The following is a 27,472-nucleotide window of genomic DNA, read 5'->3' on the forward strand; positions in this document are numbered from 1 at the left end:
TAATAAAAGACTATTAGAAGTAGGCACAAATGTATTTTGTTAGTTATCCTATCATTTATTGCTGTTATGGCAGTGACTTTGACTTGCCTTTCTCTATTAAAGCAGTGGATGTAGTGTGACTCTGCTTGGAATCCCTGACCTGTGAATAAAGGTCATCACAGCAGTGACCTGAAACATAAAGAATAATCTCCTCCACTAGCCAAAGCTTACTCACACTTTGTCATAAGATAAATGAAGAAAGAAATTACATTCACAGCACTAAAACTACAAAAGAGGAATGAAAGAACAAACAGGAACATATCCCCGAAAGAAAATGAATGTCTTTAAGCCCAAAGCGATATACATTTATTTGAAGCTACAGGCATCATAAAAAGGTCCTTTAGCTACCTGTACATTCAGTAAGAAATGATTATAAGAGTGTAATTGTTTGAACTGACAAATGAACATTAAGCTAACCTTGACAGCTCTGCTTTTATATAGTCTGGAGAGGGTTCTTAGGCGATGAGGTACATCTAGTGATTGGTTCTTACACCAAAAGAAAGTGTTACCTCACTTTCATCTTTTGCTGTAAATGATTCTCTTGATGAGTCCCATCTTCACTGTAGCAGTCATTAGAGAAATGACCTTACTGAGTGCTGAGTTCTTTTATCTGTTTTAATTGTGTATGTATTTCATTGCATGATGTTGAGTATCTCTGATTAAAATAATAATTAAACTCACATGACACTACCTCCTAAAAATCTGTATTTCAGAGATTTATAAAGCATACAGTTATAGTGCAATAAATGTACAGCATTATAATGCAATCATATATGCAGGTCTGTAGCTTGGCTTTTATGCATATTTGAATGTGATTCCAGTCACACACATGCAGGAAGAAACAAATACAATCTGACTCTAATCCAGTTTTGCTATTTCAGAATCAAAAAAGCACATCAGTGGTATGCAAATGAATTTAAATACTTAACATTCTTTTCTCTGATACACATATGAAAAAATAATTACTTTTGCTACCTAGTATGAGTAATATCTACTTAATGTAAGAACATATGCCATGTTATTGGGCATAGAAATGCAAAGAATATAAATAATTTATTGAGTTGAAGATTTTTTTATATTTCCTTCACAAAAGACATGGCAAAAGTCTTGGATGCGTCCCCAGTTAATATTATTTTACTAGTATTTATACTAAAATCCTGATGGCACCATGTATAATAAATATTTCTTCTTAGGTAACTCGAGAAATATTCCTTAATATGACATTACTTTTTGTGCACTACCAAAAGGCTACTGAAAACTATTTATTCTACTATAATATTCTTTTGGATGCAGTTTAACCATGATAGGAAAATGCATCCTACATCTCATGGAACAGAATGCTGACTATGAGATGTGTGTGTGTGTGTGTGTGTGTGTGTGTGTGTGTGTGTGTGTGTGTGTGTGTGTGCCTGTATGTGTGCACATGTTTAGAGAGACAGACAGATAGGCAGAGAGACAGTCTTTAAACTGACATGATGTGAATGTGAAGTGAAGGACATTAAAAGCAGCTAGCCATGACTGAAAAGAACATGCTACTGTAGCCCGCAGATTCCATTAAAACATTTAGTGGTGACTGTCTTGTACAATATCTGTATCCTAGGGAAGTGGTTTCCACTACAGAACCTTTAGAAAGCCAGATTTACCCTCTCACAGCATTAATAGATTTCATTTGTGACAAATACCTATAAAGTCTACAGAAATATGAGTTCTGGTAAAGGGTAAGAAAAGTCTTTATGTTCTGTGTTCATTTGTTCATTCAGCAGTACGAGTAGACATAAATGCATTGTATAAATAGGAAAATGTATGGTTATGATCCAAGGACATAGTGTACTTGGAACCCACAACAGTGGACTAACCCGCACTAATAGACTGCAGCTATCCCACCAGAACTGAGCTGTACAAACTAATGTATGTATGACAAAGTCAGATGCATTACAATGCATTTTGGGATTCAGTCTGAGTAGATGGGCTTTACAAAGTGCATCAGGTCAGATTATGTCTCTCATTTGTTAAGGTGTGCAGGAAAGTGTAGAAAGAAGTGGAGGAAGCCATTGTTATTCCACGGACATCTACCACCTGCCATCCACCATTTTCCTGTTCATGACACAAATTATAGGACACAGCAGTTGTTGGACAGACCTATACAACATTTCTACCCCCTCTCTCTCTCTCTCTCTCTCTATATATATATATATATATATATATATATATATATATATATATATATGGAAGGCGTATCAATATTCTTACATTTGTAATGTTAAATGTTATTTATGCCAGCAGAAGTGATCGAAACTCATTTGATTGCTTCTGCCACTGATAGGTTCGTGCAACACTAGAATTTGTTTTTTTTAGCTTCACAAGATAATAGAAACTTATTTAAAAATGCATTATTTGGCAACATCACATCACAGAAATACTTATCTCAATGTATAAATAAACTAAAGTCTTTTATCATTAAACCCAGAGGCAAAATCAGCTTGTCCTCAATAAAATATCTTTTGCTAACAATTTCTTTTCTACTATGAATTCTTATTGCAGCTAATTTTTTACAGTATGCACAGTATTGTTTTGATGATTCAGTCCTTTAGCAATTCCAGTAGCATACTCATTTTTTGCTTTCAGTGCTTCATCTCCATTGTGATCAATATTCAAACTTGTAGCATTAAGTACACACCTGTCCTCCACTCCATTCCAAAATGTTGTTTCAGTTAACTCCAACCATGATTCTTCTTGTGTCTTTGCTAGGTCTCCTTACTTCATCAGTTTAACCAATTGATAATTGATCATTCCTCCTCATGAAATCTCTGCTATTACAATATCGCAGCTCAACGCCTTTTGTGAGTCAGCTAAATGCTGCCTATTTGTAAAATCCTTTGACTTCTCACATCTCTCCTCTCTCCTTCTGATTGACAGGTCTCTCATCACATAAATACTGCTTCCATGACTTGTACAACTTGGTTGTCTCTACGTTTTCCTTCTGCATAAATCTTCTGCTTTTCCTCCAATGTCTCACTTCTTTTCCCAGCCATCTTGAAGCAGGAATGGAGGCAGGAAGTGGAAAACATGACACACATACAAATAAAAGAGGAGTGGAAGTTCCCTGATTACCCTTGGCCAACTTTTGTATTAATAGTATAAATATCACTTCAGGTCCCACTTAAAAAGAGACCAATAGTCCAGTGTGACTAACCCAGAGAACAAATACATTTGGCATTTACTTCCCAGAAGTCAAGGCCAATGTCGGTGGTCTCTGGCTGACTAAATCTGTAGATGATTGCAAATTAGGAGCTGTAATTGAATCTCACACTGACTCAAATGTTCTTCAGGAGGGGCTGACCCTGACAAATAACTGGTGTTAGAGCCATGGACTAAAACTAAATGCCAAGAAATGCATAATAGTATCCTTTGGGAAGTCATCCAACTCTGGTAACTATCATATTGACAACACAGAGGTCAGAGGAAAGGTAACAGAAATAATACAGGAAATAATGGAGTAGCTTGTGACATCAAGGGACAGGAAAAAGAAATACCACAGGACATGATGGAGTAGCATAAGCAATCAAGTGATAGGTAAGAGAGGTAACATGAAGTGTTGGCATAACATATAAGAAGTAGCATGTGATCTGAAAGGACAGAGATTACAGCAAGGGAAACTGGCACAAAACAGAAAAGGTCCAGGAACAGTGGAAGGGGTAAAGGCATAAGGAGACTGAGAAGACAACAAAGATGAAGTAGATGTAGATAGAATAACAGAAATGTTGGCTAGACTTGTGCTGTGGCACTAGTGTTAAGTACTGTCTTCTGTTGATAACTAGGTAGGGGTTCTAATCACACAGCAGTCAATTTAACTGTGTGTTCATCTTTGGGTATGGGGTTAGTTTGGTGGTTAACGTATCCACCTCACAGGTACAAGGCACTGGGTTAAATTTTCACCTATGCAGGAGAAATGGGCTAGGCTCAAAATGGCCCACGAGGGCAGCTAGCCTAGTACATACCTATGAACCAATGAAGATAGATGGAAGAAGGAAAAGAAAAGGACAGGAATCAGAAATGTAGTTGTAAATGGCACAGAAGAGATAATGTAACAAAGGAAGAAAGGCAAGATTGGGTTCTGGGAAAAAGAAGCAAATGGAAAAGAAGTGTTGGTGATACTTGGGCTGGCATTGAGAGGGAGAAACAGAGAAGGTAAGTAGGCAAGCATATAGGTAATATATAATGACAGACAATGTATTACAGGTAGGAAATATAGAGAGGAAAAAGAAAATGGAAGCAAGGGCTATAGGAGGAAGGATGGAAGAAGGCAAAAGCAGCGTACTGTGGAGGAAGTAGATTAGGGAGGACAATAGGGTGGTGAACAGCATTAGGCTGACACTCAGCAATGTCAGATCCAAGGAATACTGGTTGGTGATCTGGAGACACTTACAGTAGGAAATAAAACTGATGCAAGTAGAATAACAGACATGGTGGCTAGTGAATGGAAATGGTAAAACATGGGATGTCAGGGTGGATGGTATTAAAGAAACACAGCATGAGTATGAATGGAGAAGGGATTGCAGTATACTTATTGCCCCTATGTTCCTAGGTTCAGGTCTCAGCTAGGGTAAAAAACAAAAGGTTTTATGGTATCAGTGAACCACCACTCAGTTTCATAAAGATGATCTCTTATTCCTCAACCATTCCTCTGGCAATCACAATAAACAGAAACATTGCAGAAGAAACAGTTAATAAGCTGTGGAATAAACTTAAGTTAATCAACAGCTCTGATGACTTAGTGGTTAAGTGCGGTAGCTATAGTGTACAGGGTCCTGGGTTCAAGACCTGCAAGAGCTGTTTATTTCCTACATATGAACCTATATCAAACAAAGCTCCTCATTAGCACTCAAGAAAAATCTTGATGACTGGATGGGAAATAGGAAGTTCACCTCGGGTATCATCTCTGTGGCTCTGCTCAACAGGGGCACAGGAAAATAATTTTCTTGGGTGGCAAAAGCCAGGTTACCTTTTGGCTAGGCTTATATAGGCCCAAGGGCCAATAGCCTAGTACCTACCTATGAACTTATGAACTATACAAAGGTGGTACCTCTTGCAAGGTATCTAGCTTTAGGTTTATCCTGTCAAAAATCCCTGACAGGTTAACTGACTGCTGTCTAATAGGCATTCTCTTCACAAACAGTATCATCTGACCTTATCAGAATGGGTTCCACAAAAACTAGGATATGAGTATACCTCAATCACACTGAACACCTTAATCTGGAATGTCCTAAGTGCAGAGCAGGTCAAACCATCCATATTACTGGACTTGCTCATTTCCTGGTCATCTTCCTTCACTTGCTCAAAACCACCCATATCATCCATTATAATATAACAATTAGCAGACTTAGTGATTTCGTTATCAGTTTATGTAAATTAAACTGGTTCAAAGACTGCTTATGTGCCCAAAGTTACAGAATTAAATGCAATCTATGTTACCTCAGAAAAGGTGAACCTCAAGCATTAGGTTCAGTTCTTTTTGTTTTATTTATGTACATTACATATCCTACTATTATTATGAACTGTACCTCCTCCATTATACAGGTGATTCCACCTTTGTTTAACTATATGGACTCCATCCTACACTCAACAGAAACTTCTACTAAGTTTCCTTCAATCTTATTTCCAGACCTCAAGGTTATCTCTCAATGTATCCAAAGGAAGAGCGTCATTTTCTGTAATCTCCAGAAAAATTGCGAAAGGCACTGAAACTGTACATTTCCTCTACTTAGAGCTATACAGCTGTCCTATTCAGAATATTCAGTCAGTCAAACAATTGGGTCACACTTGTCAAATCTCTAACTATGGACAAGTATGTTTCCCTAACAATTAAAAAAATACTGTTAATCTATTAGGTGTCTTATGGGAAGCTGCGGTGGTACAGTGGTAGCATTGTTGTCTCACACCAAGAGGTTCTTCTGTTCAATTCATGGCTGGAGTGCCTTCTGTGTGGAGTCTGCATGTCCTCCCCAGGGTCGAGTGGCCTCCGAAAGACATGCGTGAACGGGCATGTCTTTGCTGAAGGTTGAGCGTCGGGCTGGCAACTCGGCACCATAAAAAATCTACTGCCGATCAATAGCAGACCAGAGTTCCACTTTAGCGACCCCTAACCGGGAAAAGCCGAAAAGAATCAAATTCTTCTTCCCCTATCTGTAAGAATCAAACTGACTTAATAATACTCCTACATCATTTAACTTATAAGTTGCCAAATTTATCTCTATATTTTATTTTACATTTGTTTACCAGGAAAGTCTGACTTGGAACAAAGCCAATTTTCAGCAGAGACGCAGGGAGAAATACTCCAGATGCATGTCTTTGTAATGTGGGAGGAAACCGGGGCACTCGGAGGAAACCCACATGAACACAGGGAGGACATGCAGACTCCACACAGAAGGCATCCCAGCCAAGAATCAAACTGGAGAATCTCTTGCTGTGAGGTGACAATGCTACCGCTGCACCACTGTGCCATCCAATATGTGTTCCTATAGATAACTACATATTCATCAGTATCTTTAAATGGCCAAATTCTACTAAATGTCTGCAGTACAGGTGACTAAGCTTTACTTTTTGCATTCATTACTCCACATCCTAACCATAACTAGTTAAAAATGTAAGAGGCTGTAACCCAAATAGTGTATTAAGATCTATTTACTCAAAATAATTAGAAGTTACAGTTCTTTTGATGGTGAGGTTTCCTATATCTCCAACCAAAAATGTGTAATACTGTACATTTTTCTGCAATATAAACAATCTAAACAGAAAGAAACTATTTAGTCAAAGCTCATAACCAGGATTCGAACCACAATGAATTCTTAAATGGCTGGTTCATTCTACCTCTACTCTCATATTCTAGTATTGTCTCATCCAAACCAACAAACATATCATTTGACATTATGATATTGTTATTCTCTGAGACTCCTGCACTGATATACATTCCTTTATTTAAAATGTCCCTATAACCTACCCAATATTTTATATTTTTATTCTTCCAGTATTAAACTAAAGTCATTATTCTACACCTCATTTTAATCTCCTTTCATCTATGGTTTTCAACAGTCATGTCCAGTTTGTCTCCCATGTCTTCTTCCTTCTATTATCTTCCAAAGAAAGTAACACAAATTGATAGAAATTTCTGAAAGGTTGAATTATTTGTACAACAAATTGACTTTCTGTTTATTTTTTTATTCTGATTGCAATGTAATTGAACTGTGTACAGTCAATGTACTATATTTATAATTGTGCAGATTTTCATCCCTGGCACCAATTAAAGTGGGCTTTTGCTCAGATTAAGAAATAATTAACTACAATAAATAAATAACAGAAATATCGGGTGTTTTTTGATTAACCGTAAAGGAACAGCTAAGACTGTAAGAGAAAGAAAGAAGTTGAGGAATCTGCATTAAAAATTTGGGCAGTCAAATTAGTTGGAACAAAGTAGGGGAAAATCTGGTATAACAGCATAGATTATAAGCCGTTTAACACAAGTATGTATGTGGCTAGATGAACCAGTCAAGGAGTGAGTAAAGAGGTTAGAGGTTAGAAAAACAACTGGTTATGAAGGGGAAGAATGTGGAGCTTAGAAGCAAAAAATAAAATGTATTATGAAGACAAAAGGGAACATGGTGAGCAGATTATTGTTGACATTATGCAGGAAAGAAACATTTAACCACAAGTAAGAATGGGTAAAGGCAGTCATGAAGACTAGGAAGCTGTCTTCTCATGGGCAAAATATAAGTAGGCCAACAAACATGTGGAATCTTTTTTAAATAAATGCTGTTAGTGTTCAGGAAAGAAACAGAGAGTAATATATTAAGCCCGAAAAGCAGGACAGCACTAAGGGAAGGGTGAAGAGATGGATAAATGAAAGCAAAAGAGATGCAGAATGCATTGAGTGGGATGCAGGAAGATACGTCAAAGGGAGTAAATGAAATCCCGTCAGGGATCCATAAAAAGGGTTGCTGTGGAGTTGGCTGAATTTCTGAATGAAGGTTTTTGAAGGCCTCTAAAAGAGATGGTGATCCAGGGGAACCAAAAGTAGCTGACAGTGGTACTGAACTACAAATCAGGACAAGGAATAGAGCAGGAATCAACTAGAAAATTAACCTGACTTCAGTAATAAGCAATGGAAATAGTGCCAAAGTAACATTTACAATATTTTAGAAATGGAAGGAGGACCTCTTTAAATTCCAGAATGATTTACAATGGAAAAAATCTGCTAGATTAACATGAGTTTATTTCAAACTGAGTCACCAGGATGGCAGCCAGAGATAACCATGTGAGGGGGGTATCTTATGATTTCAGTAAACCATTAAATTCAGTCCAACACCACAGATTTCTTCAAGAAATGAAGTTGATAGAAGTGGGCAGAAACTGTGTAGAGAGGCAGAGAAGTTATATGATTAGTTGTACTAAATGCTAGTTAAACAACACCCCATTTCATCAAGTATAGTAAAGTAAGTGAATGTTAAAATGCGTTATTCAGAGTAGGGGGATGACCCTTATAATCTGTTACATAATGTAACCAACTCAAATGCCACAGAATCTGAAATTAGGTTAAGTACTTTCAACAATATGGGCTATATCTGAAGTGGCACCTGCTTAAACATAGGAATACCATAGACAAGTGATCGGTAATAGAGGCCAAAATATTAACTGCGAAGGAAAAAGTACCAGAGACTCAGAAAGGATCAAGGGGTAAATATAGTGCTGGTGCTCGAACCTCATGAAGAGCATGAAAAATGGCTCAGCCCCTCTGCTGATAGCACAAGGCTCAGAGGAATGACTGAGGATAGAGGAAGTGTGATTCTGGATCTTAGGGCCCTTAAGGCCTAGTCTAAAGGGGAGTAACTTCACTTCAGCCCTTTGACCTGTATGATGTTCCATCTGGATTATTGAAACCTTATGAATAGAATATACATGTACAGTGATCAGAATAAAGAATCCAGAAGAGCAGAATGACCAGGGGGAAATGCAATCTATAATATTTATGTTGTGATCACATACCCAAGTGCCCTTTAGAACATAACTATGTCAGTAAAATGAATTGGGCCTCTCAACAAAGTAATTTGATGCTTATGCCCAATGATAAAAATGAAAAGCAAGAAAAGGAAAATATTCTATAATAAAACAATCTATTAATTAATGAATCTAACAGTTCTCTGTAGTACTTCGAACAATAAATATGTGCCCCTAATTTAAAGGACTTGACTATCAGGAGACTATAGATCACTCAGATTAATAGTATATATGGTATGAAACAGAAGGAGGAACAACAAAAACAATCTAGTGGCAAAAACTGTTTTTTTTTTAAGACAGAGTCCCATAAATAATATTCAGAATTAAGAAACCAAAATAATAATGACTGAGCATACTTAAAGGAAAAAGTCCATTCTCTCCCTGTATTATGGTGCCAGTACTATTTAGGTCAAGAAACCTGCCTGTAATTATAAAGCTTTTATTTCTTTGCCTTGGAATTAAAGGAATGGAGGTCCTCTCATTTTTTTAGCTTAACTTCTCAAATAATTTAGCAGAGGAATTTGTCTCCAGCTGCATGACATATCACAGACACAGGGAAATCTGTGGTGTTACTTGTCATGTACTGGCCCGCAGTCTTACAATGGCAATTAGTCCTGCCGCTGTCAGCAGGTCAGCAGCTGGTATGTCTTCTCAACCCTGCTTATGACATTATCCAAAGTGAAACTGTTTTCCACTGCCTTTATTGCAGAGAGGAAGTTTTAGTGCAACTAGCTGACAGCATTATCACTTGTCTCTCTTTCTGTAAAGGAAAAAGTAAAAAGGTCACAGAGACAAACCAATTAGTAAAAACTACAAGAAAAACCCAAGCCAAGCTACAGTTTTCATTATGTGATGCCTTAAACTTCCTGTAATGAAGGCCCATGTAATATATGCAAATGACCCTTTAAGGACATCAAGTGTTTCAGCTATATGGCATCTGAATGTCCATGATTTTTTACTGTTTTTTTTTTCTTTCTAAGTCTTTATGGACAGATTCAGGCCAACAAAGTCAAAACTCACTAGCTATGGGCATGCATGTTTCAATCTTCTTATTACCTCATCAGCACAGCATAAGTGGACCTTTTTCCTATATCCCAGAAACATATGGTCTTTAAACCCAGCTGATGTCCATAAGCATTAAGGTGTCTGCAAAGTATCCCAACTAACAACTAAACCAAAAAGTAAAAAAGTTGCACAGACAAGCCAATTCATAAAAAGTACACAAAAAACCTAGCCAAGCTAGAGCTCTCACTGTGTGGTACCTTAAAACTCCTGTAACAGAGCCCTATGAGATATATGTATATAACCCCTAAGGATATCAAGTGTTTCAGCTTTTGATGTCCTGAGGACTGGAGAGCAGGTTGTTGCTGGCATCTCTTATAAAGGATGCCTGACTATCTTCTTTATCTTTCTGTTTCTGCCTTGCAACCTGACATAGTTTTGTTGTGCCATCTACTGACCTACTTTCCCAAAGCTGGTAGATTGCCTCTGATGACTTGTTCTTTGCTATTGCAACTGCTCTCTTAACCTTTTTGTTAGCCAACTAGTATGTTTTGCTTCGTCTTCTCTGTTTTTTGTATCTCCCACTTTTTCCTGGACTCCATTCTTTTGATGGCTTCTTAGACTTCTGCATTCAACCACTGGGTTTTTTGTTTACCTTATTTACATATCTATCTCAGTTGCATATCTGTTATGTGGTCCTCAGAAATGGTGTTTTGAGGTGCTGCCGTTCTTCTTCAGCTCTTGTTATTTCCTCTTCTTCTTGAGGTGCTAGAGCCATGAGGAATTCCTTGAACAGTTGTGCTTTCTCTACAGCCAGCTTCCAGGTCTTCAGCCTGGTCTCCATTCACCTTAGACCCTTCTATGGCCACTGCTTGCAGCACATAGTGGCAACTAATGGTTTATGCTGTTGGCTGAGAATGACTTTGCAATCACTGATTCTACCCCATTGCCCTTTCTTTACTAGGAGGAAGTCTACCTGAGTTGCATATTGGCTACTCTTTTATGTAATCTTGTGACTGCCTGTCTTTCTAAACCATGTGTTGGCTATGATCAAGCCATTTGCCAGATAGAAGTCTAGAATAGCCTTTCCTCCTATACTCCTGTGGACCACGTATTTATCATATTCTGTTCTGCCTGTCTGGATATGCACATTCAAGTCACCCATTATTAACACCTATTCATGTTGTCCCACTTTATCTAGTAGGTCCTGCAACTGCTGGCTGAATACATTCTTTTTCTCACTATCACATCCCTGCTGTGAGACATAGGCTGAGATTATGAACACTGCCCTCTCATTAGGCTGGAGTCTGATTACAATGAGCCTGTTACTAATTCTGATGACATCCTTGACTGTATTCTGAAGCCTATCCCTCACCACAATTCTGACACCATTCCTAACCTGTCCTCCTCCAGACTGGTAGACACTGGATCCCAAGTCAGGTGCCTTTGCTGCCCTGCTCTGCCATGCTGTCTCCCGGATACATAGGATTTCCGGCCTTCTCCTTACCATCATGTAATCCACTTCCAAGCTGCATTCTAGCAGTGAAACTGCATTGAGTGTAGTAATTCTTAGTTAATGTTTGTCAGGTTAATTGGTTTTACATCTAGTTTTCACTCAGCAGAGCTTTCCCAGGTAACCTAAACTGTGCAACTGGACACAAGACAGCCAGTAGCTTATTGACCCAGGGCTGCCGGGCTTTATGGCAGGCACACACTGGCTAATAGGAGCACATACACCCCTCCCACCACTAGGAGTCCCTGGAGTAAAACAGAGTAGGCCAGTCTTCAACCCATTTCTTATTGGCAAACATCCATGCTCATTTGGCAACATTAGTCAGCACGATCAAATCACCTAGAGCCATAGTTTATACCATAAAGTGGCTAGCCCATCTATGGCATGCTATCTGTGATCCATGTTCTTCTTCCGTGAGAATACTATGTATTACATTAGATAGCTAAAGTGGTTGTTTTGTCCAACTTTTTCCCTATAGCGCACCATGTAGAGTCTGTGCTTCTGCCCACAGCTCTATCCTTTTTCGAAGTATAAGATGGAAACAATCAGCATGTTTTTCATCAGTGAGAGGAACACCACAGAGACACAGAACCAGCATGTAAACTCCAAACAGGCATTGGCTGGAGGACAGGATTGATCCTTATACCATGTGCATGGGAGGTGAAAACTTTAACCTTAACCATTATGCCCCCATGTCTCTCATCATGAAATGCCATCAAATATAACTCCCCAACTATCACTAGGGACAATGTCCTCAATGCTCTTTTTAAGGCCAAGAACACTGCATCAATGAGCTGTAACAGTATCCCAGGCTGCCTTCTAAATAGTATGAAACATGACACATCTGTATCTCAGGAATCATTATTTAACAACAGCCTCCAAACAGGCTTCATGCATCATACATTGAGAATGGCAACCATCATCTCTGTGCACAGAGGTGGGCCATCTAATGACCCTAGAAATTACAGACCCATAAGTCTCACCAGTCATATATGCAAGGCCTTCGAAGGATCATGGAAATGATTGATAATGACATAGGAAACCACCAGGCACTGGACCTAGCCCAGATGGTTTCACCAAGGGTAGGAAATGCCTACTGAACCAGGTAGAAAGTCACCAAAGCAAGGGATGAGGTCTAGCCAGCTGCCTCATAGACTGGACCTAGGAAGTTAGACTTGAGGAATCCACCTCTACAAAGAGGTCAGTCACCAACTTATTCCCTCATAAATATGTCCCACTGCCCAACTGGTGATAGTTCTTCTCTTTTTTCCTGACTGTCTGTTGCCAGAAACTTCATCCAATTATTACCGTTAATAGCCATGTGATGTCCTGGTGAGGTCAGCCTCCTGCAAAAATACATTCCTTTCTTCCTCTGACATGCCTGAGTCATAATACAGCATGTGACACCCGTGCACTGGCCCAGCAATCAAGGAGCCTCAATCCTCACCACTAACACCAGTGAGGGGCATCTCATATAGGTGGAAAGGATAACAAATACACACAGTAAAGTGCAATTTCCCTTAAGAGCACAGAGAGATCACAGTCAGTACAGGGCTGGTCGCTCCCTTGCTCTCCAGGTCCACAGTAAGACACCCCACTGGCACAGCTATAGGGTCCAGATCTCAGCCAACTGGGCACGCTAAAACCTCCAGCACCCTTTCTGTCCAACCAGTGCTTCATGCCCCTGCCCAAGTAGCTCACACACACACACACACACACACACACACACACACACACACACACACACACACACACACACACACACACACACACACACACACACACACACAAAACATACTTTGAGAAGAGTTTATACAACCACACAAACACTCCTGGGGAAGGCTGACACAGGCTCTGCAGCTGTGCCCCTTTTTCCCAGACTATATGGTAAAAAATCACTGCCACCACCCAGCTAATATTTATCAGCTACTAAAATGCCCTTAAAAGGGTGTCCAATTATTACTGTGTAATATCATTATCCAAATGGTAGCATAGCCCACGGCTAAAGCTATCGGAGTGGCTTTGTACAATTTTACCAAAAGCATGTAAGTACTCTAAAGAGTTTAAATTATCTCTACAAAAACAGCCACAGTTGAAAAGGGTTTAAAAATATTTAATAACAAATAGTAAAAACACAAGACAATACTTTTTACTACACAGTCCTAGTCAAGAGTTCAGAGATCACAGAGAAATACTTAAAATAATTCAGTAGTATGATTCTGACATCACAGAAAAACACTTAGTCTAATCTGTCTAGTTTCTAGCTATTTCTAAGAGAAAACACAAGTCTAAGATAAACTTACATATAGTGCAAGACAGTGCTGGGAGTTGGATGGTCAAGACAAAAATGCTTTATGTTCTCTGATTCTCTCTGTTTAAATTGATATTACAGTCCTGATTCACATTACATCATTCTTCACACATTCTTGGGGTTCCCAGGCTAACAGGCTACATTCTTTAGTAAGCCCACACTAGGTCAGGAAGCAAAGCCATTAAGGACATTTGGGTTCCTATTACATGATTGAAGTTTTGAAACTTCGAACAAGACAATATCGAACTTGTCTGTTCAAAACTTCAAACACTGAAAAACAAAAACATACAATAGTAAACTAACTGGTGCAAGTAGGGCTGCAAGCCCCCCTGCACCCCCCCCCTGCTCTTTATATATACCAACTCTGTGATCGCACTACAGCGCAGTAAAGGGAAACATTCCCTTTCCGCACTATACTGCGGTCTTAGGGGTGCGGGGGGTGCAGGGGGGCTTTCCCTCTGCTTGCAAGGGTTTATTTTACTTTTAAGTTTTTTTTTAACATGTTTGAACTTCTGCAAGTTTGACTATATGGTTTCCACCATATAGGGTTCGAACTTGTTGAAGTTCGATCAAGTAATAGGAACCCAAGGACATTTATGCATGCAAATTCTGGCCATTAACTATGGCCTTAAAACAATAGCAAGAATTCCTTCATCTAGACTGGCCAGAGCTGTGTTTACATCAAAGGGTCACAACATGCTTTACTTGGTCAGCAGAGTGCACTGTTTTTACATTTTTGCAGTTCCACATGTAACAGCATTTTTTCCATTTAAGACAACAAGCCTGTGGCTTACATTAATATTTACAAATGACAGAATTATCTATAAAATTCTATCTGGCTAGGCTGGCAGCCTTCATCTATCTTCACCTAATATTCACATATCTCCCCCTCCTGGAGAACTCAAACTAGTTTTTCAAGTGACCCTTGAGAAACGCTGCTTGAGGGAGTTAGGGCTGTCTGTGTATACCTTACCCCATTCACTGTCTTGAGAGCCCATCTGCATTGGCATTGCTAATACCATTGCAGTGCTGCATGGACATATCATATGTGTGCAACCCCAGGCTCCATCTTCGCAACTTGGCATTTTGCTGGCTGGCTCTGTTTAACAATATTAGGAGGTTGTAATCTGTCATAACAGTGAATTTCCTTCCATACAGATAAGGCTGAAGTTTCTGCAGTGCCAACACTATGGCTAGACATTCCTTTTCTACAGCTGCATAGCATTCCACCTTGGGTTGGAGCCTATGACTGAGATAAACCACTGGGTGCTCTTCCCCCTCTGAGGAAATCTGGCTAAGTACAGCCCCACCCCATGGTTCGAAGTATCCACCTCCACAACAAATTCTTTGCTGTAATTTGGACTGGCTTACACAGGGGGTCATCCCAAAGCTTCTTTAAGCTTCTGGAATGCCTGCTCACATGCTGGGGTCCACACTACCTTATCTGGCCTGTTCTTCCTTGTCAGGTCTGTGAGGTGAGCAGCTATGGTACTATAACTGGGGAAGAACTTTCTGTCATACTCTGCTATCCCTAAAAATGCCCTCACCTGCTTTTTAGTAACAGGTGCAAGCCATGCCTGAATGGCTTCCACTTTTGCAGGTTCTGGCCTTATCTTACCACTCCCCACTCTATGTCCTAGGTAGGAGACCTCTGCCATACCCATCTGACATTTGCTTAGCTTAATGGTCAGCCCTGCCCTCTGTAGTCTGCCCAGAACCTCCCTGACATGTTGAAGGTGCTCTTGCCAGGAATGGCTTTAGATGGCAATATCATCTAGGTAAGCAAGGGCAAACCCTCCTGCTCCTGCTAGGATATGATCTACCCACCTCTGGAAAGTTGCTGGGGCATTCTTCATCCCAAAGGGCATCTTTGTGAACTTACAAGCCAAAGGGAGTCACAAAGGCTGACATCTCTCTAGCACTGGGAGTCAAGGGCACCTGCCAGTAATCCTTGGTAAGATCAATGGTTGTAAGATACTTAGCCCCATCCAGCTGCTCTAGGGCTTCATCTGTCCTAGACATGGGGAAAGCATCTGACTCTGTGTGACTATTTAATTTCCTGTAGTCCACACAGAACCTGGTGCCGCCATCCTTCTTTGGCACCAGCACCACTGGGGAGGCCCAGGGACTGTTGGACTCTTGAATTAACCCTAGTTCCAACATCTCCTGTACCTCCTCCCTCAGAGTCTGTTTGACTCTCTCAGGCACTCTATAAGGGGCCTGCCTAACAGGCCTTTGGGGTCCTGTATCCACCTGGTGCTGCCCCAGGTGGGTGCACCATGGTTTCCCAGTGAACATGTGTCCAAATTCCTGCAACACTGCTCAGATTTCTCGAGCCTGGGTAGAAGATAGCTGCTGGGACATTGCTACCCCTTCCACTGAGGTGTCAGCCCAAGCCTCACTGAGGAGATCAGTCCCCAGATCTCCCTCAGACTCCTCCTGCAATCCACTGCAAATGCTCAGCACAAGGGCTTCCCTATCATGGTAAGGTTTCATCATGTTAACATGGTACAATTTGTGCCCCTGCCTTCTGCCTAGCAGTTCCACCATGTAATTGACATCACTTACCTTTCATACCACCTTGTGGGGTCCCTCCCAAACTGCTTGCAGCTTGTTGTGTCTGACAGGAATGAGAACCATTACCTGCTGCCCCACAGCATACTCTCTAGCTCGAGCATTCCTGTCACACCACACCTTTTTCTGTTGTTGGGCTTCTGCCAGGTTCTCCTGGGCCAAGCCCATGAGTTCCCAGAGCCTTGTCCTGAGGTTTAGGATGTATGCCACAACAGACTCCTTGTGAGACTCGCACTCACCTTCCCACTCATATCGAATTAAATCTAGAGGTCCCTTCACCCTATGCACATACAGCAACTCAAAGGATGAAAAACATGTAGATTCCTGGGGAACCTCTCTCTAGCAAACAACAGATGGGGCAAATATTTGTCCCACTCCTTCTTAAACTGATCTGCAAATGCCTGTAGAATGGACTTGATTGTAGAGTTTAACTTCTCAACAATACCATTAGTCTGGGAATGGTAGGGGGTGGTCTTCATGTGCTTCACCCCACAGGACTTCCACAGACAAGCCATCAGGTCTGACATGAAATTGGCACCTCTGTCAGTCAGTATTTCTTTTTGGAAACCTACCCTGTTGAAAATCTCTAACAAAGCATTTGCCACATTCTCTGCCTCAATGGAGGACAACACCACTGCCTCAGGGTATTGTGTAGCATAATCCACTACCACTAGTATATACTTTTTCCTGTGGAAGTTGGGGTACTCAGAAGACCCACAGTATCCATAGCTACCCTCTGAAATGGCTCTTCCATCACAGACAAAGGAATCAAAGGAGCGCTCACCTTGTCTCCTGCCTTGCCTACCTTTTGGCACTGCTCACAGGTCCTGCAGTACCCTGTTACATCTCTGGAAATTCCAGGTCAATAGAAGTTCTGCAAAATACACCTCTTTGTATGTTTTATGCCCATATGACCTGCAAAGGGAATATCTTGATCTATGGCTAGAAGTACCAGATGGTAGGCTCTAGGCACTACTAACTGCTGTACTCGCTCATCTTCTAGCCCTCCCTTAGGGGACCACTTTCTGTGTAGTAAACCTTTGTCCCAGTATACAGATTCCCCCTTTCCTTGAGAATCAGGTGCCTCCCTAGCTATCTGCCTCAGGCCTTGCAATGTAGGGACTGAGAGCTGACCCTATCTCAACTATCTCCTTATAACCCTTCCCAGCTCTCCTTCCACAGGAAGTCTGGCATCCTCTGACAGTGGTACCTCACTGTCAGCCTGGGTACTACTACTCACCTCTACCTTTGCAGTCATTCTGTCCAATGGACAATCAGTATCCACAAGCAGCTGTGGCTCACCTTCAGTCTCACTGCTACAGGGTAGCTTTCTCCCTGAAGTAACCACTTCACCAGTCCTGGCTGCCAGTATGCAGTCTGTCTGGGTCTCCCCCAGGCTACCAGACCCACATGCTTGTCTCATAGCCAGACTGCATGTAACTGCACAAACACATGGTACTGCCTCATCCAAATACTTCCCTATCAGGACATCTGCAGGATGGTAGTTTGTTACCTTTGTTGTCTCAAGACAACCTACTATTGGCATTTTGTCTTTCCCACTTACTGGCACCCTCATCTTTTGTTCCCGTATGCCACATGGCCCCATTGGTTGCATTCAAAACATTTAACCCTAGCTCCTGGACGTGTACCTGGACTAATGGCTTCCCCTGCTATTGGCAGATTCTGTTGGGGCAGTCTGTGCTGCCCACCATGGGTTCCTTTAGACCCATGAGCAGTATTGGGGGTCCCTTTCCTGTGCAAGGCTGCCCTGCTTGCCAGGTATAGGTCTCCCTTCTTCCTCAACTTATCTGAAGTGGCACATTGTCTATCAGCTAACCAGATCCTCATGTCCTCAGGCAAAGTGGTAAGGGCTTGTTCCCTCACCAAAAGATCTGCCAGCCCTTCATGGTGGCCTAGCATCCACTCACCCACCTATGGAAATAAGTGCTCAGTTCAGCAACATATTCAAACACACTTTCATCTGCCTTGCGTGTATGCTCACAAAATGTTTTCCTTTATGTTTCAGGTGTTAGCTTAAACAATTCTAACAAGTGATTTTTAACAGCAGTATAATCAAAACATGTAATGTCAGACATTTTTGACAAAACAGTTACAGCTTTACCATGGAGTAAGGAGGTCAGGAACCATACCCAGAGCCTTGTGTCAACACTATACTGTTTGCATACCCTCTCAAACATATGAATGAAACTATCAAAATTATCCCCCTCTTTAAACTGCGGAAGAAATTTTCTGACCTTTTGTGCTTCTGGGGTCCAGTTACTCCTTTCCCCATTACCTCCATGACTCTGGTGAAGAGTCGGCATTTCACCTCTCATGCCTCCTCTGCTGCTCCTTTTCCTTGGCTTCTATCTCTAAACGCCTGGCCTCCAACTCAAGTCTCTTTAGCTCCAGATGGATTTTTAAGTCCTCTGCAGAAAGGTTGAGCTGTCCATTCTCTGAGGATATTATATCCCCACTGCCAGCTTGATTGTCCTCCTGGTTGTTGTTTTCTGATGCAGCTGTAACCAAGGCTGCAATCAGGTCTGCCTTAGTCAGGTTTCCATGCACCAGTCCCCTAGCCTAGCACATCTCCGCCAGCTGGCTCCTTGTCAGCTTTCCATACTCCTCTGCTGACATGCTGCCTGCTCACCCTGACTAACTAAGCTAACAAAAGAAATAAAACAATTGTGATCTGAACTCTGAGTATTCACTGCATGGCTGATTTAAAGTACAAAACACCTTCAAAGCTCACTGTACACAAGCTACAGGAATTCACTCTACCCACACCACTACAAGCCAATTAGTATTTACCAACCAATTAATATGTGGTGTAGATATCCCACCACTGCCAAACAATTAATATGTGACACCCATGCCCTGGCCCAGCAATCAAGGAGCCTCAATCCTCACCACTAACACCAGTGAAGGGTGTCTCATATAGGAGGAAAGGATAACAAATGTACACAGTAAAGTGAAATTTCCCTTAAGAGCACAGAGTGATCACAGTCAGTCCAGGGCTGGTCACTCCCTTGCTCTCTAGGTCCCCAGTAAGACTTCCTACTGGCACAGCTATAGGGTTCAGAACTCAGCCAGCTGGGCAAGCTAAAACCTCCAGCACCCTCTCTGTCCAACCAGTGCTTCATGTCCCTGCCCAAGTAGCTGACACACACACACACACACACACACACACACACACACACACACACACACACACACACACACACACACACACACAGACACACACACACTTTGAGAAGAGTTTATACAACCACACAGACACTCCTGGGGAAGGCTGGCACAGGCTCTCCAGCTGTGCCCCTTTTTCCCAGACTATACGGTAGAAATCATTGCCCACCACCCAGGTAATATTTATCGGCTACTAAAAGACCCTTAAAAGTGTGTCCAATTATTACTGTGCAATATTATTATCCATTTGGTAGTATAGCACGCGGCGAAAGCTATTGGAGTGGCTTTGTACAATTTTACCAAAGGCATGTAAGTACTCTAAAGAGCTTATATTATCTCTACAAAAAGAGCCACAGTTGAAAAGGGTTTAAAAATATTTAATAACAAATAGTCAAAACACAAGACAATACTTTTTACTACACAGTGCTAGTCAAGAGTTCAGAGATCACAGAGAAATACTTAAAATAATTCAGTAGTATGATTCTGACATCACAGAAAAACACTTAGTCTAATCTGTCTAGTTTCTAGCTATTTCTAAGAGAAAACACAAGTCTAAGATAAACTTACATATAGTGCAAGACAGTGCTGGGAGTGGGATGGTCAAGGCAAAAATGCTTAATGCGCTCGGATTCTCTCTTTTTAAATTGATATGACAGTCCTGATTCACATTACATCATTCTTCAAACTTTCCAGGGTTTCCCAGGCTAACAGGCTACATTCTTTAGTAAACTCACACCAGGTCAAGAAGCAAAGCCATTAAGGACATTTATGCATGCAAATTCTGGCCATTAACTATGGCCTTAAAACAATAGCAAGAATTCTTTCATCTAGACTGGCCGGAGCCGTGTTTACATCAAAGAGTCAAAACATGCTTTACTTGTTCAGCAGAGTGCACTGTTGTTACATTTTTGCAGTTCCACATGTAACAGCATTTTTTCCATCTAAGACAACAAGCCTGTGGCTTGCATTAATATTTACAAATGACAGAATTATCTATAAACTTGTATCTGGCTAGGCTGGCAGCCTTCATCTATCTTCACCCAATCTTCACACAGCCGAACACCTTCTCCTCTCCTTTTCTTTTGCCTGCCTCCCATGCTTTTGATTTCTCGCTCAGTGTTTCAGTCCATATCATAGTGCTTCACTTCTGTTCCCCCCATTCCTTTTCAGTGTACCCTAACCTCTACAGCTCATATCATTACTCATCCGCCTCACTCTCATTTGAAGGATGCCAGGTGGCCAAAACAATATGACCACTTACAAATATACCTCCCAACTGTCCAATATTGTGCAGAACGTCCACATTAGTGTGTTTTTTTCTACCAAGTCATTGAGGACTGAAGTCACTAAATGAGGACAAACATCTGAGTTTTATACCTGATATCCTTCAGAAAATGCATGCCATTACTTTTAACTTTGTGCAGAGTATTTGTGCCAAGAGGTTGAGATATAGGGTTACAAACCACCCTAAACCAACAACCTTGTCTATATACACCATTCAGTCTGTATATGCACTTTGGCAACAGAGGCCAGAGGCAAGAAGGCATTTAGTCATATCCACTGTGCAAATATATATTAGCTCCTGCTGTACTACTAGAGATCAGTCCTACAAAGAAATATAAGCTGAACAAAATGCACAGCTGTCTAGTTATAAAATGACTGACAAAACCCAGTTAGTTCTGATAACCTGCCTTACAAGGTGTTCAGTCTTTTGTCCTACAAGCTGAAAGCACATCCTAAAAAAAGGTAAGTTCTTGTGTAGCTTCACTGCTTTGTCTTTGTTACTTCTTACCTCTTCTAGTAATTTCTGCATCCTAGGCCTATGCAGTTTGAAGTTGGGGGAGGGATTGCCATTTTGGCAGAATGCACAATTCTGAAACCAAGCTTTAACTGTATACTGTATAGAAACCAGTACAACAGGGCTGCATGCTTGAGTGGTGGGATTTGTCAGATTCAGATAGAAAAGTCTGGATTTAATAATAACTACTAAGATCATAGCATTACAATTGTATATAAAACATGTATATGAACAGAAAATTATGCAAAATGGAACTTTTCCAACTAACAAAGCCATCGCAGAAATTTTATGGCGCCTAAGTTATAGTTAGGACCTGCAGAAAATGCATAAGTGGAATAGATTCTCTTTTCACTTTCTGAAAGGCTTTTATTAAAACACTGTTAGAAGTAGGCACAAATGTATTTTGTTATTTATCCTATCATTTATTGCTGTTATGGCAGTAGTTTTCACTTGCCTTTCTCTACTAATGCAGCGTATGCAGTGTGACCCTCGCAGGAATCCCTGACCTGCGACTAAAGGTCATCACAGCAGTGACCTGAAACATAAAGAATAATCTCCTCCACTAGCCAACGCTTACTCACACTTTGTCGTCAAATAAATGAAGAAAGAAAATATATTCACAGCACTAAAACTACAAAAGAGGAATGAAAGAACAAACAGGAGCATATCCCTGAAAGAAAATGAATTTCTTTAAGCCCAAAGCGATATAAATTTATTTGAAGCTACAGGCCTCATAAAAAGGTCCTTTAGCTACCTGTACATTCAGTAAGAAATGATCACAAGAGTGTAATTGTTTGAACTGACAAGTGAACGTCAAGCTAACCTTGACAGCTCTACTTTAATATGGCTTGGAGAGGGTTTCTCAGGAGATGAGGTACATCTATGGAGAGGGTTTCTTAGGAGATGAGTTACATCTAGGGATTGGTTCTTACACCAAAAGAAAGTGCTACCTCATGGTCATGATTCTCCTGATGAGTCCCCTATTCAATCTGGCAGTCATTAGACAAATGATCTTACTGAGTGCTGAGTTCTTTTATCTGTTTTTTAATTGTTTATGCATTTCATTGCATCACATAGAGCATCTCTGATTAAAATAATAATTAAACTCACATGACACTACCTCCTAAAAATGTGTATTACAGAGATTTATAAAGCATACAGTTATAGTGCAGTAAATGTACAGCATTATAATGCAATCATATTTGCAGGTCTGTAGCTTAGCTTAACTGCATATTTAAATGTCATTGCAAACACACACACACACACACACACACACACACACACACACACACACACACACACACACACACACATATGCAGGAAGAAACAAATACAATCTGACTCTAATCCACTTTTGCCATTTCAGAATAAAAAAGCACAACAGTGGATATTCAAATGAATTTAAATACTTAACATTTTTTTCTCTGAAAGAGAGATGAGGAAAGAATAACTTTTGATACCTAGATGAGTCATATTGACTTAACGTGGGAACAAATGCCAAGTTATGGAGCATAGAAATGGAAGCGTATAAATAAATTATTGAGTCAGTGATTTTATTTTTATATTACCTTCACAAAAGACTTTAGTAAGAGTCTTGGATGGATCCCCAGTTAATATTATGTCGCTAGTGTTTACTCAAAAATCCTGATGGAACCATGAATAATATATATTATTTCTTCTTCTTCTTCTTGGGGAACTAGAGAAATATTTCTCACTATGACATTATTGCTTGTGCTCTAATAAAATGCTATTGAATACTATTTGTCCTGTGAGAACATTCTTTTGAATGCAGGCTACCCATGATAGGAAGATGACTATGAGATATGTGTGTGTGTGTGTGTGTGTGTGTGTGTGTGTGTGTGTGTGTGTGTGTGTGTGTGTGTGTGTGTGTGTGTGTCTATATATAGATAAATAAATAGTCTTTAAACTGACATGATATGAATGAGCAGTGAAGGACGGTAAAAGAAGCCAACCATGACTGAAAAGAATGTACTGCCATAGCCCGTAGATTCGATTAAAATGTTTACTGGTGACTGTCTTGTGCAGTATCTGTAGGCTGGTTGGTGGTTTCCACTCCAGAATGTTTAGAAAAGCAGCTTTAAACTCTTACTGTTTTCATAGATTTAATTTGTGGCAAATACCTATAACATCTACAAAAATGTGAGTTCTGAAAAGGGCAAGAAAAGTCTTTATGTTCTGTGTTCATTCATCAATATGGGTAGATACAAATGCTTTGTATAAATAGGAAAATGGATGGCTATGATCCAAGGACATAGTGTGATTGAAACCCACAGTGCTGGACTAACCCACAATAATAGACTGCAGCTATCCCACCAGAAATAAGCTGTACAAATTACGGTATCACAGGGTCAGAGACACCACAATGTTTTTTGGGATTCAGTGTGAGCAGATGGGCCAACAAAGTGTATAAGGTCAGAGTATGTCTCTGATTTGTCAAGGTGAGTAGGTAAAGCATAGGAAGAAGTGAAGGAAGCCACTGCTACTCACAGACATCTACCACCTACCATCCGGAATTTTCCTGTTCATGGTGTAAATTATAGGAATACAGACCTATACAAGATTTCTGCTCCCTCTGTTTGTCTGTACATCTCTCTCTCTCTCTCTATATATATATATATATATATATATATATATATATATGGGAGGCATACATAGAATCTTATGTTTGTAATGTTGAATGTTTTTTTATGCCAGCAGAAGTGATCAGAACTAATTTGATCGCTTCTGCCAGCATTAAGTTCGTGCAAGGACCTCACTGTGGACCATTCTCAGAGTTTTTATATATAATTAGCAGGGGGTGCAGAATTTGCAGAGGGGGCTTACCCCCTGTAGAAAAACACTTTGTATTCTGTCATTTTTTATAGTGTGATCTTTGAATAGTTGTGTTTGATCAGTTGTTGTTCAAAAGTGTGATTTTTCAGAATTGTATATGGCATTCAGAATCATGAATTGTACAACAAAATAAGAGAGAGAGAGAGAGAGAGAGAGAGAGAGAGAGAGAGATAATCACAAAACAATGAATACTTATCTCCCTCTCAAAATGCTTTACATCAGTAAACCTCAGCTACAAAATCAAGAACAAGTGTTATCTTGGTAGTGATACTGTTAAGCAAGGGGGTTTTATTCAGGTAATGCATATTGTTAGGAGTATTGTTGCAGCAGGTTTACGGTTACTACACATAAGTAAGGTGGGCAGACAGTCTTCAAGAGCCTTATAAAGCATCATAAACCATAACATTTCCCGGAAATTACAATCACTGTCAATGTTAAGAAAACCCAAAAACAAAATGTATGTAAGTTATTTGAATTAATAACTTTGACTTCATATAGGCTGCTTTGACACTAGAGTCCAGAAGCCATGATCCATGTTATGGGAAGTTTTTATGTCTTACAATTTATCCTACTATCAAAGTCTTAGATCTGACAAAGGTAAAGTAAAACATAATGTCTATTATTAAAAAGATGATGATTTCAACTAATGAAAATTTCAAACAAATATTTGAAAGGAATGGAAATTTAACAAGATGACAAGGTCAAGCTTCATACAGATCAGATAATCAAGTCTGTTTAACAGATATAGAAGGTACCTTTCATCTATGGAAAAATGCTCAGCATTAATTAGAGAAGTCAGAAGTACAAGTATAACTGAGAATGTATCAGGAACAACACCGTGGAGTAAGAAGGAAGATGAATATGACGGCATCTAACCTGGTCACTTAATAGCAGAGAACCTCTTCTCTATCAGTTACAGCCTGCTCACACCTTAATAAACAACCCCCAGCCTGTCCTTCACTCTCCTCTCTCATATCTCTATACTCCCCCTCTCGAACTCTATGCAACTCTGATCAACACCTTCTTAATAGTTATAGAACCAACAAAAACATTGGCAAACTTCCTTATAAAATACAGTGTCCCTAGCCTGGGACAATCTCCCACCAAATATTTGAAACCTGAAATGTACAAATTGCTTCAAAATTTGAACTAAAAACTATCTTCTTAACTTTAGCTCCTGCCCTTCCTATGTCCCTACTTAGACCCCCACACAACCTTATTTACCCCTCTTTACTCTAAATCTTAGTGGCTTCTCCTACTTACACTCATTTTCAATAACAACACGATCATGGCTTTACTTCCCTTCTAGGTCTTGTTTTTTTACTACCATTCTAGCTCTAGCTTTGTTTATAGCAATAATATCACATTTCTAGTTCTGTATTTTTGTTGTGTTATGGCATACTAGTCTGTATTTTTCTAAACTAATTTCATCTTCTGATTACTCGTTTTTTTATTTTTTATATATGTTTATTGTTACTCCCTGATACTTTAAATCTGTGCAATGTTATAACTATGCAATTTTTTGCTCTGGTATGTAAGAAATAACTATTGTAATTTTCTTGTTTTTGGAATATATACATGTTAATGACTTGTTTTAATTGTTTGCATTGGAGTCTTTCTCCTCATGTCTCCACTGAAAGCGGGCCTTTGGCTCAGTTGGACTAACCTGGTTAACTCATTACATCCAAGTGACGTCTCCAGGTGCATCTGCAGTTAATGCCTACTGACACCTCTAGGCGTCAAATATTGCTTGCTTACATTTGCATCAATAATTCTAAAACCATGCTATGTACAAGGTTTTAAAATATTTCATTTTAAAGTTTACACAGTGGCAAACTCAACTACATAAATGTTTGACCTCCATCTTGTGCGGGTAAGGAGATATTAACTACTGTTTTTATGATATTAATTTATATAGATATAATTTTCACATTTTTCTAAATGTCTCAACAACCAAGTAACACAAACAGAACTCCTTTGCCTCATATGAAAGTTCTCATCTACATGAATAAAATGCTGCTGACAGTATGTGAGTAACTTGAGTGGTTGCTGAGATATTTTAAGTTGTTTACAAAATATTACAAATGTAATAGTTACTGTGTTTACTGTTTTTTATAAAATTCCATTTAATACAAGTGATATAGATGTTATTGAGGAGAATCGTAGGGGTGATTATCTTAGGATGTATTTTACATACATATTCGAGTGATGTTGGTTCTGTCTCTAACATCATCAGAAAGCAGTGGAAGATTTTAATGTCAGATTCGAAATACAGAGAAGTTTTAATTAGTGAAACTCATTTTGTTTTTAAAAATAATCCTTTTTTGAAAAGGATGCTTTGTTATAAGCCTTTAGTTTCTAGTACTATACAGAGAGAAGTTTTAAGGAGGATTGGGACCTATCCCTGTGGAGCATGTAATGTGTGTAGCTATATTAAGACTGATAACTGTTTTATACACACCCTCAGTGGACATTTGTTTGAGTTTGAACTATATGCAGACTGTAGCATGGGAGATTTGGTTTATTTGGCTATGTGTGAGGTCTCTAGTTCATATTATATTGGTAAGACTAACAGATGTCTCGGGGATCGCATAAGGGAGCATGTTTATGCGATTAATAAGGTCAGCCATAGAAATGCGCTGGCCAAACATACCATTACAGAAATTATCACACATAAGTTTAAATTTATGGAACTTGAGCGGTATCAGACTATGGATAGAGGAGGTGATGTTAAGACTCATACAGACTGTTTAGAGGTTAAATGGATCTTTACATTAGCAGACAATAGTGGAACTGGATTAAATGAAAATGTCCCTTTAGAACCATCTTTAAGGTCTAGAGGTTTGAGATGATGATTGGCTGTAATGTAATTGATTGAGTTATATATGCTCTGTGTTTTAATTGCTTGTTAGATCTGAAGAAGCAACTGTGAGTTGTGAAGGCGCTCATGTCTGTTTTTATTATTTTTGCATTTGTTTTAGTTATTGTTATTAAAGTGTATTCTGTCCAGCTGACTTTTGTGTTGTTTTATGTTTTAAATATTGCTCTTAAAAACTTAGAAAGTTGATAGAATAATAGGTTTTGCATTAGCATGAATTTTCTGAAGGAAATGAAGTCTGAATCTCAAATGTATGTCCTTGTTTTCTGA

This window comes from Protopterus annectens, chromosome 3.part0 (assembly GCF_019279795.1).
Source record: "Protopterus annectens isolate FY-2018-M chromosome 3.part0, PAN1.0, whole genome shotgun sequence".
In the NCBI taxonomy this organism is placed as follows: Eukaryota; Metazoa; Chordata; order Ceratodontiformes; family Protopteridae; genus Protopterus; species Protopterus annectens.